The sequence below is a fragment of the Salvelinus fontinalis genome, chromosome 31 (assembly GCF_029448725.1).
Source record: "Salvelinus fontinalis isolate EN_2023a chromosome 31, ASM2944872v1, whole genome shotgun sequence".
Taxonomy (NCBI): Eukaryota; Metazoa; Chordata; class Actinopteri; order Salmoniformes; family Salmonidae; genus Salvelinus; species Salvelinus fontinalis.
Window position 1 is genome coordinate 48191667 of NC_074695.1, and position 14230 is coordinate 48205896.

Here is a 14230-nt window from a genome sequence, read left to right on the forward strand (position 1 = left end):
TACCTGGTTTTAAGGCCTATTCATACAGCAGGTCTCTCTGAGGGTTTGCTGCACTCAGCTGATGGTTAACAAAATTAATGGCCCCCAAAAAGTGTGTGTGTGTGTGCATGCAAGTGTGTGATATGCACTTCTGATTGTGTGTGTGCGCGTGTGTGTGTGGCCACTATTTCCACTGCTGTGAGCCCAGTTCCCAGGACCCTCCTCACTTAGGCCCTTATTCAATCCAGCTTAAGCTTACTACAGCATGACCACATTACAACATAGCCACACAGTCTACACACAGCCTGCACACACAGCATACACTCAGCCTACACACACACAGCCTACACACAGCCTACACACACACACACAGCCTACACACAGCCTACACACACAGCCTACACACACATGAAAAAGAGCATGCTGAGATATCTCAAAGCATCTGTAGTCTACTCTATATACTACAGATGTCCACACAGTGGAGAAGATTCACTGGCGTACACATCAATCAATCAATTTTATTTTATATAGCCCTTCGTACATCAGATAATATCTCGAAGTGCTGTACAGAAACCCAGCCTAAAACCCCAAACAGCTAGAATGCAGGTGTAGAAGCACGGTGGCTAGGAAAAACTCCCTAGAAAGGCCAAAACCTAGGAAGAAACCTAGAGAGGAACCAGGCTATGAGGGGTGGCCAGTCCTCTTCTGGCTGTGCCGGGTGGAGATTATAACAGAACTATGCCAAGATGTTCAAAAATGTTCATAAGTGACAAGCATGGTCAAATAATAATCATGAATAATTTTCAGTTGGCTTTTCATAGCTGATCATTAAGAGTTGAAAAACAACAGGTCTGGGACAGGTGGCGGTTCCATAACCGCAGGCAGAACAGCTGAAACTGGAATAGCAGCAAGGCCAGGCGGACTGGGGACAGCAAGGAGTCACCACGGGCGGCAGTCCCGACGCATGGTCCTAGGGCCCAGGTCCTCCGAGAGAAAGAAAGAGAGAAGGAGAAAATTAGAGAGAGCCAAGATTTTCAAAATGTTCATAAATGACAAGCATGGTCAAATAATAATCAGGAATAAATCTCAGTTGGCTTTTCATAGCCGATCATTAAGAGTTGAAAACAGCAGGTCTGGGACAGGTAGGGGTTCCATAACCGCAGGCAGAAGAGTTGAAACTGGAATAGCAGCAAGGCCAGGCGGACTGGGGGCAGCAAGGAGTCACCACGGCCGGTAGTCCCGACGTATGGTCCTAGGGCTCAGGTCCTCCGAGAGAAAGAGAGAAGGAGAAAATTAGAGAGAGCCAAGATTTTCAAAATGTTCATAAATGACAAGCATGGTCAAATAATAATCAGGAATAAATCTCAGTTGGCTTTTCATAGCCGATCATTAAGAGTTGAAAACAGCAGGTCTGGGACAGGTAGGGGTTTCGTAACCACAGGCAGAAACAGTTGAAACTGGAATAGCAGCAAGGCCGGGCGGACTGGGGACAGCAAGGTGTCAGCATGCCCGGTAGTCCTGACGTATGGTCCTAGGGCTCAGGTTCTCAGAGAGAAAGAGAGAACGAGAGAATTAGAGAGAGCATACTTAAATTCACACAGGACACTGGATAAGACAGGAGAAGTACTCCAGGTATAACCAACTGACCCTAGCCCCCCGACACATAAACTACTGCAGCATAAATACTGGAGGCTGAGACAGGAGCGGTCAGGAGACACTGTGGCCCCATCCGAAGAAACCCCCGGACAGGGCCAAACAGGAAGGATATAACCCCACCCACTCTGCCAAAGCACAGCCCCCACACCACTAGAGGGATATCCTCAACCACCAACTTACAATCCTGAGACAAGGCCGAGTATAGCCCACAAAGGTCTCCACCACAGCACAACCAAGGGGGGGCGCCAACCCAGACAGGAAGTTCACGTCAGTAACTCAACCCACTCAAGTGACGCACCCCTCCTAGGGACGGCATGAAAGAGCACCAGCAAGCCAGTGACTCAGCCCCAGTAACAAGGTTAGAGGCAGAGAATCTCAGTGGAGAGAGGGGAACCGGCCCTGGAGAGACAGCAAGGGCGGTTCGTTGCTCCAGAGCAGGGGTGTCAAAGTCAAATGGACGGAGGGCCAAATAAAAAATTTAGCTACAAGCCGAGGGCCGGACTGTTCGAATGTTCATTGAAAAAATTTTAAATGACGCATATAGTCTAGTGAACCTAATTGAACCTACTGAAAACCTAACAAATATATTCCAATATGATCAGATAAATAAAGCAATATTTTCTTATGGCTCTGTCAGTAATCTTTAATTTTCAACAGACACAAAAGACAAATTTCCTTTATATAAAAATCCCCAAAACATGAACATTAAATGAAAGAAACCGGTATTCAAGGCACCATCAGTAGCCTATATTTTCTATTTTAGCAAAAGTGGGCTAAATTTACTTAAAAGAAAAAAACAATAATAGCAATTTTCTATCATCCACTCAACTAAAATATTTTTAAAATATAATTGGATTGAAATACAATAAAATAAAGTGCAAAAATCTATTAATCAAAAACAACACTTTGTTTAAGGAGAAGTAACATGCAGTGAAAACAAATATTAAACTTGAACTTTTAAACTTGAACTGAGTAAAAACTCTAAATATGTGATTGCACAGTAATGTTCACTTGTTTGAGGTTGAGGGTGATACTTGGTGGTGTCCCATCTTTTCCACAAGTTCATCAATGTTCGGGGTAAGGCTCTGAGCTGAGGAAATCCTCAGAATTGAGTGGAGGTGTTCAGCAGTAAGTCGACTTCTGTGTGATGTTTTGTTCAGGTTCATCAAAGAAAACAGTTGTTCACACAGGTATGTGCTGCCAAACATAGACAACGTTTGAGCAGCCTGGATGCGCAGCTGGGGCATTGTGTCGGGGAGGAAACGGGCGAACTCCGCAGCACCCACTGCCGCATATTTTGCCCTCAGTGCATCATTGCATTGGAGGTCAATCAACTCCATTTGGAGGTTTGGTGGTGAGCTTTCCACGTCAACAGCAAATGGGTTACCGAGCAGTTCCAACCTGCTTTTTTGTGCTTCAAAGTCAGCAAATCGGCGTCGAAAGTCAGCGGCAAGCATACCTATTTTATCAGCCAACTGTGCGCTCGGGAACGCACTGGTAGAGAGCTTCTCTTTCATGGTCTGGCAGCTGGGAAAGTGGCTCAAATTTTCTTTCCGCATCTGCGTCTCCCACAGAGTCAGTTTGGTTTTAAATGCCTTCACTGTACTGTACATATCAGAGATGACATGATCCCGACCCTGCAGCTGCAAGTTCATTGCATTCAGATGACTCGTAATGTCACACAGAAAAGCCATTTCACACAGAAACATTTCGTCTCGGAGTTGTGTTGTGTCTTTCCCTTTGCTGTCCAAGAACAGACAAATCTCCTCACGAAGCTCGAAACATCTTTGAAGCACCTTTCCCTGGCTTAGCCATCGCACCTCTGTGTGATAAGGCAAATCACCATGCTCCGTTTCTAACTCCGTCAGAAATGCCTTGAACTGGCGGTGATTCAAACCTTTGGCTCTGATAAAGTTAACTGTGCGCGTGATGATGCTCATTACATGCTCCATTTTCAAGGCTTTACCGCACAACGCTTCCTGGTGTATGATACAATGATAAGCTGTCAGCTCACCTGTCGCGTTTTCCTCTTGCATCTTTTCCCGTATCTTCGCCACCAGTCCGCTCCTGTGTCCACACATCGCAGGTGCTCCGTCGGTTGTCAAACCCACGAGTTTTTCCCAAGGCAGCTCCATCTCATTTACACATCTTGACACCTCTTCATACAAATCATGCCCCGTAGTTGTGCCATGCATAGGACGTAAAGCCAAAAACTCCTCTGTCACGCTTAGGCTGGAGTCCACTCCGCGGATGAAAATTGACAACTGGGCAATGTCAGAAATGTCGGTGCTCTCATCCACAGCCAAGGAATATGCAATGAAATCTTTTCCCTTTTTCACAAGCTGCTCTTTTAGATTGATGGACAACTGGTCTACTCTCTCGGCAATGGTGTTTCTGCTCAGACTCACATTTAAAAAGAGTTGCCTTTTTTCTGGGCAAACTTCGTCACAAACTTTAATCATGCAGTTTTTGATGAAATCCCCCTCCGTAAATGGCCGGGCTGATTTAGCGATCTCTTCTGCCAAAATAAAACTGGCCTTGACAGCAGCCTGGCCTTGTGATTTGGCTTTTTTGAACAGAGCCTGTCGAGATTTGAGGCCTCGTTTTAATTCCTCTGCCTTTTGTAGCCTTTGTTCCATGTCCATATTCTTGTTTTTGTCCGCGTGTTTCGTTTCATAATGTCGTCTCAGATTATACTCTTTCAGTACCGCCACACTTTCTCCACACAGAAGACACACAGGTTTTCCAGCTACCTCCGTGAACATATACTCCGACTCCCACCTTGTTTGAAACCCCCGGTTCTCAGTGTCCACCTTCCATTTTGCCATTTTTGATGGGTATCTGAAAGTTAATTTTACTGTGATGCTGACGACTGCTGTGCCAATAAATATTGAAATGAAGCAGCCTACTGCTCGGTGCGTCACCGTTGCATTGTGGGAAATGTAGTATTGGTGCGTGTAAAAGATCTGCGGGCTGCCGGCTTGCTGCGGTCTGCGGGCCGGTTCTAATAATAAATCAAGATCATCCCAGGGGCCGTAAAAAACCTTCTCGCGGGCCGGATGTGGCCCGCGGGCCTTGATGTGCTCCAGAGCCTTTCCGTTCACCTTCACACTCCTGGGCCAGACTACACTCAATCATATGACCTACTGAAGAGATAAGTCTTCAGTAAAGACTTAAAGGTTGAGTCTGCGTCTCTCACATGGGTAGGCAGACTGTTCCATAAAAATGGAGATCTATAGGAGAAAGCCCTGCCTCCAGCTGTTTGCTTAGAAATTTTAGGGACAATTAGGAGGCCTGCGTCTTGTGACCGTAGCGTACGTGTAGGTATGTACGGCAGGACCAACTCGGAAAGATAGGTAGGAGCAAGCCCATGTAACGCTTTATGGGTTAACAGTAAAACCTTGAAATCAGCCCTTGCCTTAACAGGAAGCCAGTGTAGTGAAGCTAGCACTGGAGTAATATGATCAAATTTCTTGGTTCTAGTCAGGATTCTAGCAGCCGTATTTAGCACTAACTGAAGTTTATTTAGTGCTTTATCCGGGTAGCCGGAAAGTAGAGCATTGCAGTAGTCTAACCTAGAAGTAACAAATGCATGGATTAATTTTTCTGCATCATTTTTGGACAGAAAATTTCTGATTTTTGCAATGTTACGTAGATGGAAAAAAGCTGTCCTTGAAACAGTCTTGATATGTTCGTCAAAAGAGAGATCAGGGTCAAGAGTAACGCCGAGGTCCTTCACAGTTTTATTTGAGACGACTTTACAACCATCAAGATGAATTGTCAGATTTAACAGAAGATCTCTTTGTTTCTTGGGACCTAGAACAAGCATCTCTGTTTTGTCCGAGTTTAAAAGTAGAACGTTTTCAGCCATCCACTTCCTTATGTCTGAAACACAGGCTTCTAGCGAGGGAAATTTTGGGGCTTCACCATGTTTCATTGAAATGTACAGCTGTGTGTCATCCGCATAGCAGTGAAAGTTAACATTATGTTTTCGAATAACATCCCCAAGAGGTAAAATATATAGTGAAAACAATAGTTGTCCTAAAACGGAACCTTGAGGAACACCGAAATGTACAGTTGATTTGTCAGAGGACAGACCATTCACAGAGACAAACTGATATCTTTCCGACAGGTAAGATCTAAACCAGGCCAGAACTTGTCCGTGTAGACCAATTTGGGTTTCCAGTCTCTCCAAAAGAATGTGGTGATCGATGGTGTCAAAGGCAGCACTAAGGTCTAGTAGCACGAGGACAGATGCAGAGCCTCGGTCTGACGCCATTAAAAGGTCATTTACCACCTTCACAAGTGCAGTCTCAGTGCTGTGATGGGGTCTAAAACCAGACTGAAGCATTTCGTATACATTGTTTGTCTTCAGAAAGGCAGTGAGTTGCTGCGCAACAGCTTTTTCTAAAATTTTTGAGAGGAATGGAAGATTCGATATAGGCCGATAGTTTTTTATATTTTCCGGGTCAAGGTTTGGCTTTTTCAAGAGAGGCTTTATCACTGCCACTTTTAGTGAGTTTGGTACACATCCGGTGGATAGAGAGCTGTTTATTGTGTTCAACATAGGAGGGCCAAGCACAGGAAGCAGCTCCTTCAGCAGTTTAGTAGGAATAGGATCCAGTATGCAGCTTGAAGGTTTAGAGGCCATGATTATTTTCATCATTGTGTCAAGAGATATAGTACTAAAACACTTAAGTGTCTCTCCCGATCCCAGGCCCTCGCAGAGCTGTGCAGATCCAGGACAGATAAGCCCTGGAGGAATACGCAGATTCAAAGAGGAGTCCGTAATTTGCTTTCTAATGGTCATGATCTTTTCCTCAAAGAAGTTCATGAATTTATTACTGCTGAAGTGAAAGCCATCCTCTCTTGGGGAATGCTGCTTTTTAGTTAGCTTTGCAACAGTATCAAAAAGAAATTTTGGATTGTTCTTATTTTCCTCGATTAAGTTGGAAAAGTAGGATGATCGAGCAGCAGTGAGGGCTCTTCGGTACTGCACGGTACTGTCTTTCCAAGCTAGTCGGAAGACTTCCAGTTTTGTGTGGCGCCATTTCCGTTCCAATTTCCTGGAAGCTTGCTTCAAAGCTCGGGTATTTTCTGTATACCAGGGAGCTAGTTTCTTATGACAAATGTTTTTCGTTTTTAGGGGTGCAACTGCATCTAGGGTATTGCGCAAGGTTAAATTGAGTTCCTCAGTTAAGTGGTTAACATCACTGACAGTCTGAAATGGTCCACACACACTGAGAGTGTGCTGAAGAAATTTGGCTTGGCCCCTAAGACCTTCGCAAACGTTTATAGACGCACCATTTAGAGCATCCTGTCGGGCTGTATCACCGCCTGATACGGCAACTGCACCGTCCGCATCCGCAGGGGTCTCCAGCAGGTGGTGCGGTCTGCCCAACGCATCACCGGGGGCACACTGCCTGCCCTCCAGGGCATGTACAACACCCGGTGTCACACCAAGAAGATCATCAAGAACCTCAGCCACCCGAGCCACGGCCCGTTCACCCCGATATCATCCAGAAGGCAAGGTCAGTACAGGTGCATCAAAGCTGGGACTGAGAAACTGAAAAACAGCTTCTATCTCAAGGCCATCAGACTGTTAAATATCCATCACTAGTCGGCCTCAACCCAGTATGCTGCTCTGAACTTAGTCACTGTCACTAGCCGGCTACCACACGGTTACTCAACCCTGCACCTTAGAGGCTGCTGCCCTATGTACATAGACATGGAACACTGGTGACTTTAATAATGGAACACTGGGCACTTTAATAATGTCTATATACTGTTTTACCATTTTATATATATAGACTGTATTCTAGTCAAGGCCATCCTATTCAACTATTGCTGTACATATACTAGTCTATCCTACAAATTCTTCAGATATACTACATGGTCTATCAACATACTGTCCATAATGTCTCTACACCCCATCACATAATTGTCATTGTGTGTAGATTGATGAGGATTTTTTAAATTTAATCTATTTTCAATTCATGCTGTAACACAACAAAATGTGGAATAAGTCAAGGGGTATGAATACTTTCCGAATGCACTGTATATACACTCCCGTTAAAAAGTTTGGGGTAACTAAGAAATGTCTTTGTTTTTGAAAGAAACACACATGTTTTGTCCATTAAAATAACATCAAACAGAACAGCACAAACTGGCTCTAACCAGACTAGAAAGAGGAGTGGGAGGCCCCGGTGCAAAACTGAGCAAGAGGACAAGTACATTAGAGTGTCTAGTTTGAGAAACAGACACCTCACAAGTCCTCAACTGGCCGCTTCATTAAATAGTCCCCGCAAAACACCAGTCTCAATACCAACAGTGAAGAGGCGACCTTCTAGGCAGATCTTAATCTTTTATTTTTATTGGCCAGTCTGAGATATGGATTTTTCTTTGCAACTCTGCCTGGACGGCCAGTTACCATATAATAAACCTTGTCTATTTCTACAAATGTTCTTCTTAAAATGTGATTTTGAACCTAAGCCTAACCTTAACCCTAACCTTAACCACACTGCTAACCTTAATATACCCTAACCTTAAATTACATTTTTGTTTTCATTCATTTTTACGATATAGTAATTTCGACTTTGTGGCTGTGAAAACTAGTGGAAACCCAGAATGGGTGAGGAACCAGCTTAACAATAACGAGGCTATATACAGTGGGTACCGGTAACAGGTTAATGTGCGGTGCAGATTTCTCAAGGTCATTTTTACATGTAGTTAGGAGTAAAGTGACTATGCATAGATAATAAATAGCGAGTAGCAGCAGTGTAAAATCAAAGGGGGGTGTAAATGTAAATAGTCCTGGTGGCAATTTGATTAATTGTTCAGCAGTCTTATGGCTTGGGGGTAGAAACTGTTAAGGAGCCTTTTGGACCTTCCTCTGACACTGCTTAGTATATAGGTCCTGGATGGCAGGAAGCTTGGCCCCAGTGATGTACTGGGCCGTACGCACTACCCTCTGTAGCGCATTGCGGTCGGATGCTGAGCAGTTTCCATTCCAGGCGGTGATGCAACCAGTCAGGATGCTCTCGATGGTGCAGCTGTAGGACTATTTGAGGATCTGGGGACCCACGCCAAATCTTTTCAATATCCCGAGGGGGAAAAGGTTTTGTCGTGTCCGCTTCATGATTGTCCTGGTGTGTTTGGACCATGTAAGTTTGTTGGTGATGTGGACACCAAGGTACTTGAAACTCTCAACCCGCTCCACTACAGCCCTGTCAACGTGAATGGTGGCCTGTTCGGCCCTACTTTTCCTGTAGTCCAAGATCATCTAATTTGTCTTGCTCACGTTGAGGGAGAGGTTGTTGTCCTGGCACGACACTGCCAGTTGTCTGACCTCCTCACTAGTTGTCGGTGATCAGGCCTAACACTGGTGTGTCATCAGCAAACTTAATGATGGTCTTGGAGTCGTGCTTGGCCACGCAGTCGTGGGTGAACAGGGAGTACAGGACGGGACTAGGCACGAACCCCTGAGGGGCCCCCGTGTTGTGGATCAGCGGGCCAGATGTGTTGTTACCTACCCTTACCACCTGGGGGCGGCCCGTCAGGAAGTACAGGATCCAGTTGCAGAGGGAGGTGTTTAGTCCCAGGGTACTTAGCTTAGTGATGAGCTTTGTAGGCACTCTGTAGTACCGGGTCAGACCTCCCTTTGTGTCCAGAACAGCCTGAATTCTGCGGGCCATGGATTCTACAAGGTGTAGGAAATGTTCGTTGCTCAATTGGTTTCAAGGGACCTAAAGTGTGCCAGGAATTCCCCACACCAGGACACCACTGCCACCAGCCTTTACCTTTGACATCAGGCAGGATGGGTCCATGGATTCATGTTGCTTATGCCAAATCCTTCCATCAGCATGACGCAACAGCATTCGTCAGACCAGGCGATGTTTTGCCGCTCCTCACTTGTCCAGAGTAGGTGATTGCGTGCCAACTGGATCCGCTTTTTCTTGTTTTTAGCTGACAGTAGTGGAACCCGGTGTGGTCTTCTGCTGCAATAGCTTATCCGTGACAAGGATCAACGAGTTGTGCATTCCGAGATGCCATTCTAAACATAATAGTTGTACTGCGCCATTATTTTGTTTGTTTGTGGCCCGCCTGTTAGCTTACACGATTCTTGCCATTTTATTTTGACCTCTATTATCAACGTGCTGTTTTCGCCTACAGGACTGCCGCTGACTGGATGTTTTTTGTTTGTTGCTCCATTCTCGGTAACCCTAGACACTGTTTTGCGTGAAAAGCCCAGGAAGGTGGCCATTTCTGAGATACTAGGTCTGGCGTGCCTGGCACCGACGATCAAACCAAGTTCAAAGTTGTTTAGGTCACTCGTTTTGCACATTTGAATCGAACAGTAACTGAATGCCTTGATGCCTGTCTTCCTGCTCTATATAGCAAGCCACGGCCACGTGACTCACTGTCTGTGGGAGCGATCCTTTTTGTGAACAGGATGGTGTACCTAATAAACTGGCTAATGAGTGAATTTTATATTCATAAATAATGTAAACATAGCATCAAAATGTTGAAAATCTGATATTTTTATAGTACAAGGCGAGGGTTGTAAATTTCTGTAGCGGAACGATTATATTCGTCACCCCTTCTTCCTCTATCTTTCCTTCTCTGCATCCCTCCCCTAATCAAAACATTAACCATTGGTGTGGAAATGTATGCATTGGTATACAATGCTGTGTGCTAGTATTTTAAACAGACAGCTCGGTACCTTCAGCTTGTCAACACCTGTCACATAACAAGCAATCTCTCTTCCACTTTGAGTCATGAGAGATTGATATGCATGTCATTAATGTTAGCACTTTTAAGGGCCAGCCGTGCTGCCCTATTTTGAGCCAACTGCAAAAAGTCCCTCTTTGTGGCACCTGACCACACGACTGAACAGTAGTCCAGATGCGACAAAACCAGGGCCTGTAGGACATTTTAGTGCAACAGTCACTAACAACTGTATAGCAGTCATGTGATTCATTCCCACTGAACATAAAGGTAACATTTAGGATAGAGGTAGCCTGTAGAATATGCATTCAAGTAGAGGCCTACACTGAACAAAATACAATTATATATATATATATTTCAAAAGCACCACTGCACAATGAGTGCTTATATATATATATACAGTATATCATAGAGTTAGGCTTCAGAACCAAGTGCAAGATTAGTTTGTGCATCACTATTTTGAACTGTGATCAGTCAGTCCTACTGTCATACAGTATGTCTTGAATCAATTGACCTTCTTTTCCAAAAACATTTCAGTCATTTTGATTGTCTTTTTCGTCGACATTTCTTTTCTTCCTAGAGTCTGTTGTACTGCTTCTCCTCACCCTTTATCGACTTTTCTATTTTTCTTTTATTGTCTTTTTCAGCCCTTTTTCATTCGATCTTATCTCCGTTTCTACTGTCCATGGTATATCTTGAAGCACTCAATGTGCAGTGGAGCTTTGCATTTCTCACATGCATAGGTAGTACGTTTGTCACAATGACGACTTCTCTGGAACCGGTGCATCGTCTTGATTGGCCAGTGAGAAGTTTTGTCATATCTTGCCTGATCTTCAACAGTAGCAGTCAGTAAAGATCTCCTTCCGTGGCTCAGTGGTTTCGTGCCAAACTTTTGCATATTTGGGCTGTATACTATGTGTTTTGGAATCACATCAGTGGCAGGCCTCTAAGATTGTTTGAACACTCAATCTTTATTTTTGATCACATGCAGCTTTTCCCTTGGCTCTTCTGACTGGACCCTCTGGCGGGTAGAGGCCCTTGGCTCTTCTGACTGGACCCTCTGGCGGGTAGAGGGCCTTGGCTCTTCTGACTGGACCCTCTGGCGGGTAGAGGCCCTTGGCTCTTCATTATCAACAATGGAGGGGGGGGGAGGGGGGGGGGGTTGTGGATGGGGGGGGGGGGTAGGTCATCATCACTGATAACGTTGTTCCTGTCATGATCTGTTTGCATATGTTCAGCATATGCATTCAACAGCCTGGTTGGCAAATCAATCAATCAATCAATCAATTTTATTTTATATAGCCCTTCGTACATCAGATAATATCTCGAAGTGCTGTACAGAAACCCAGCCTAAAACCCCAAACAGCTAGAATGCAGGTGTAGAAGCACGCGATGGGTCAGATATGGCCTTTCCATAGTCCATATCTGACCCATCGCTATCACAATCACTCAGGACAGCATCTTTCTCATTTTGAGGGATAACTGCAATGTTGCATGCCTTGTCTGTGCAGTCACCTAGATCCAACATATCCAGAACTTGACTCAAAGTGAAACTAACAGAAAGAACAGAGTAGAAAGTTAGGTAGAACAAGAACTATGTATGTGTATCAGTATGTGTATACCTAGACGCACTGTGTTATCCCGCCGGTCACTATTGTTGCCGTCAACATGTTTACACATTCTATGACCACACTGAACAAAGTTGAGTAATTGCAAATGAATGTATCAATACTAGACACCTTAAAGATGATGTGTATCAAAAATCTTTGTCCTAACTTTATGTTAACATACTTTACTAACCTTTTGTTTGAGAGCTTTGATGCAGTCATCCTCTTCTCATGGTGCAACCAGGAAGTAAACAGCTCTGGTCATGTGACAATTCACACTAAACATGTGACACTGCACATCTTTCATTGAGACCCTTTATTCTTTCAATATTTGCTGGAAATACATTGATAGATCATTCAGTAACATTTTTAGAGCCTTATAACTGAAAACGTTTTTTACGGGATTAATTAAAGAACACACTCTGTGTTCTGTTAGACAAGTCTTTCTCCATGTTATAGCAGTGGGTGTAAAGCCATAACACATACGCTTTTCCAGCAGCAGGCTATGATCGATAATGTCAAAAGCTGCACTGAAGTCTAACAAGACAGCCCCCACAATCATTTTATCATCAATTTCTCTCAGCCAATCATCAGTCTCTTGTGTAAGTGTCCTTCCCTTTCAACAATTGGTCAGCTCTGAGCCAGTAAGGGGAACTTGAGCCAGTAAGGGGAACTTTACTATTCTTTGGTAGCGGAATGACTTTAGCTTCTCTCCAGGCATGAGGGCACACACTTTCTTGTAGGCTTAAATTGTAGATGTGGCAAATAGGAGTGTCAATATCATCTGCTATTATCCTCAGTAATTTTCCATCCAGATTGTCAGACCCCGGTGGCTTGTCATTGTTGATAGACAACAATAATGTTTTCACCTCTGACTTCCTCTGACTGACTTCACGGAATATAAAGTACAATTCTTGTCTTTCATCATTTGGTCAGATATACTTGGATGTGTAGTGTCAGGGTTTGTTGCTGGCATGTCATCCCGAAGTACGTTTACCTTGCCAATGAAAAAATAATTTAAGTAGCTGGCAATATCAGTGGGTTTTGCGATAAATGAGCCATCTGATTCAATGAATGATGGAGCTGAGCTGGCTTTTTCCTCCAGAATGTAATTTAAGGTGCTCCAAAGCTTTCATTCTTTACATAATTTATCTTTGTTTCATAGTAAAGTTTATTTGGCTTTTTATTTGGCTTCATGATTTCTTAATTTTAAGTACATTTGCCAATCAGTTGGGCTGCCAGATTTATTTGCCATACCTTTTGCCTCATCCTTCTCAACCATACAAATTTAAAATTGTACGTTTTTACAGTAATTTTCTTAATAGGTGTGTACTTATTAGTAACTGGAATAAGCAATTTCATACATGTGTCAAGTGCAGCATCTGGTTGCTCCTCATTACACACCATAGACCAGCAAATATTATTTACATCATCAGCATATGAATCACTACAAAACTTCTTGCATGACCTATTATAAACTGTATATTGTGATCACTACATCCTAATGGATTTGGATGTGCTTAAAAGCACATTTCTGCAGCATTAGTAAAGATGTGATCAATGTATATTGATGATTTCATTCCAGTGCTGTTTGTAAATACCCTGGTAGGTTGAGTGACAACTTGAACCAGGTTGCAAGCACCAGGTTGCAGCTTGATGAGAAACAGTCAACATTTAAGTCACCCAGAAAATATACTTCTCTGTTGATATCACATACATTATCAAGCATTTCACACAAATTATCCAGATACTGACTGTTAGCACTTGGTGGTCTATAGCAGGTTCCCACAAGAATGAGCTTTAGGTGAGGCAGATGAACCTGTAGCCATATTACTTCAACAGTATTTAACACTAGATCGTCTCTAAGCTTTACAGGGATGTGGTTCTGAATATAGACAGCAACACCGCCTCCGTTGGCATTTATGTCTTTTCGGTAGATGTTATAACCATGTATTGCTACCACTGTATCATCAAAGATATTATCTAAGTGAGTTTCAGAGATAGTCAGAATATGAATGTCATCTGTTACAAGCAAGTTATTGACTTCATGGACCTTGTTTCTCAGGATGCATATGTTATTATGGGCTATTTTTAGCACTTTTCTGGGTTGCTTGATTGTTTTTAATGCTTTACTGGGAAGTTTATCAGAAATAGACTTGATATTGCAGGGTGAGCTACACAGAGTGGTCTTCCTACTAGGGCACACCGCCTCAGTGCTAACAGTGTAACTGGTTCACAGGCTCATGATTACTGGTTACAAT

General features: G+C 43.7%; 1 long non-coding RNA gene across 1 annotated transcript; it reads right to left on the minus strand.

Moving 5' to 3' along the window:
- Positions 1-477: 477 nt before the first annotated feature.
- LOC129830439 (uncharacterized) lies at positions 478-12309 on the minus strand. The gene is made up of 2 exons (XR_008755521.1): positions 12163-12309; positions 478-1524 (listed from the first exon to the last, which is right to left on the minus strand). It is a non-coding gene; the product is annotated as an uncharacterized LOC129830439 (long non-coding RNA).
- Positions 12310-14230: the final 1921 nt, after the last annotated feature.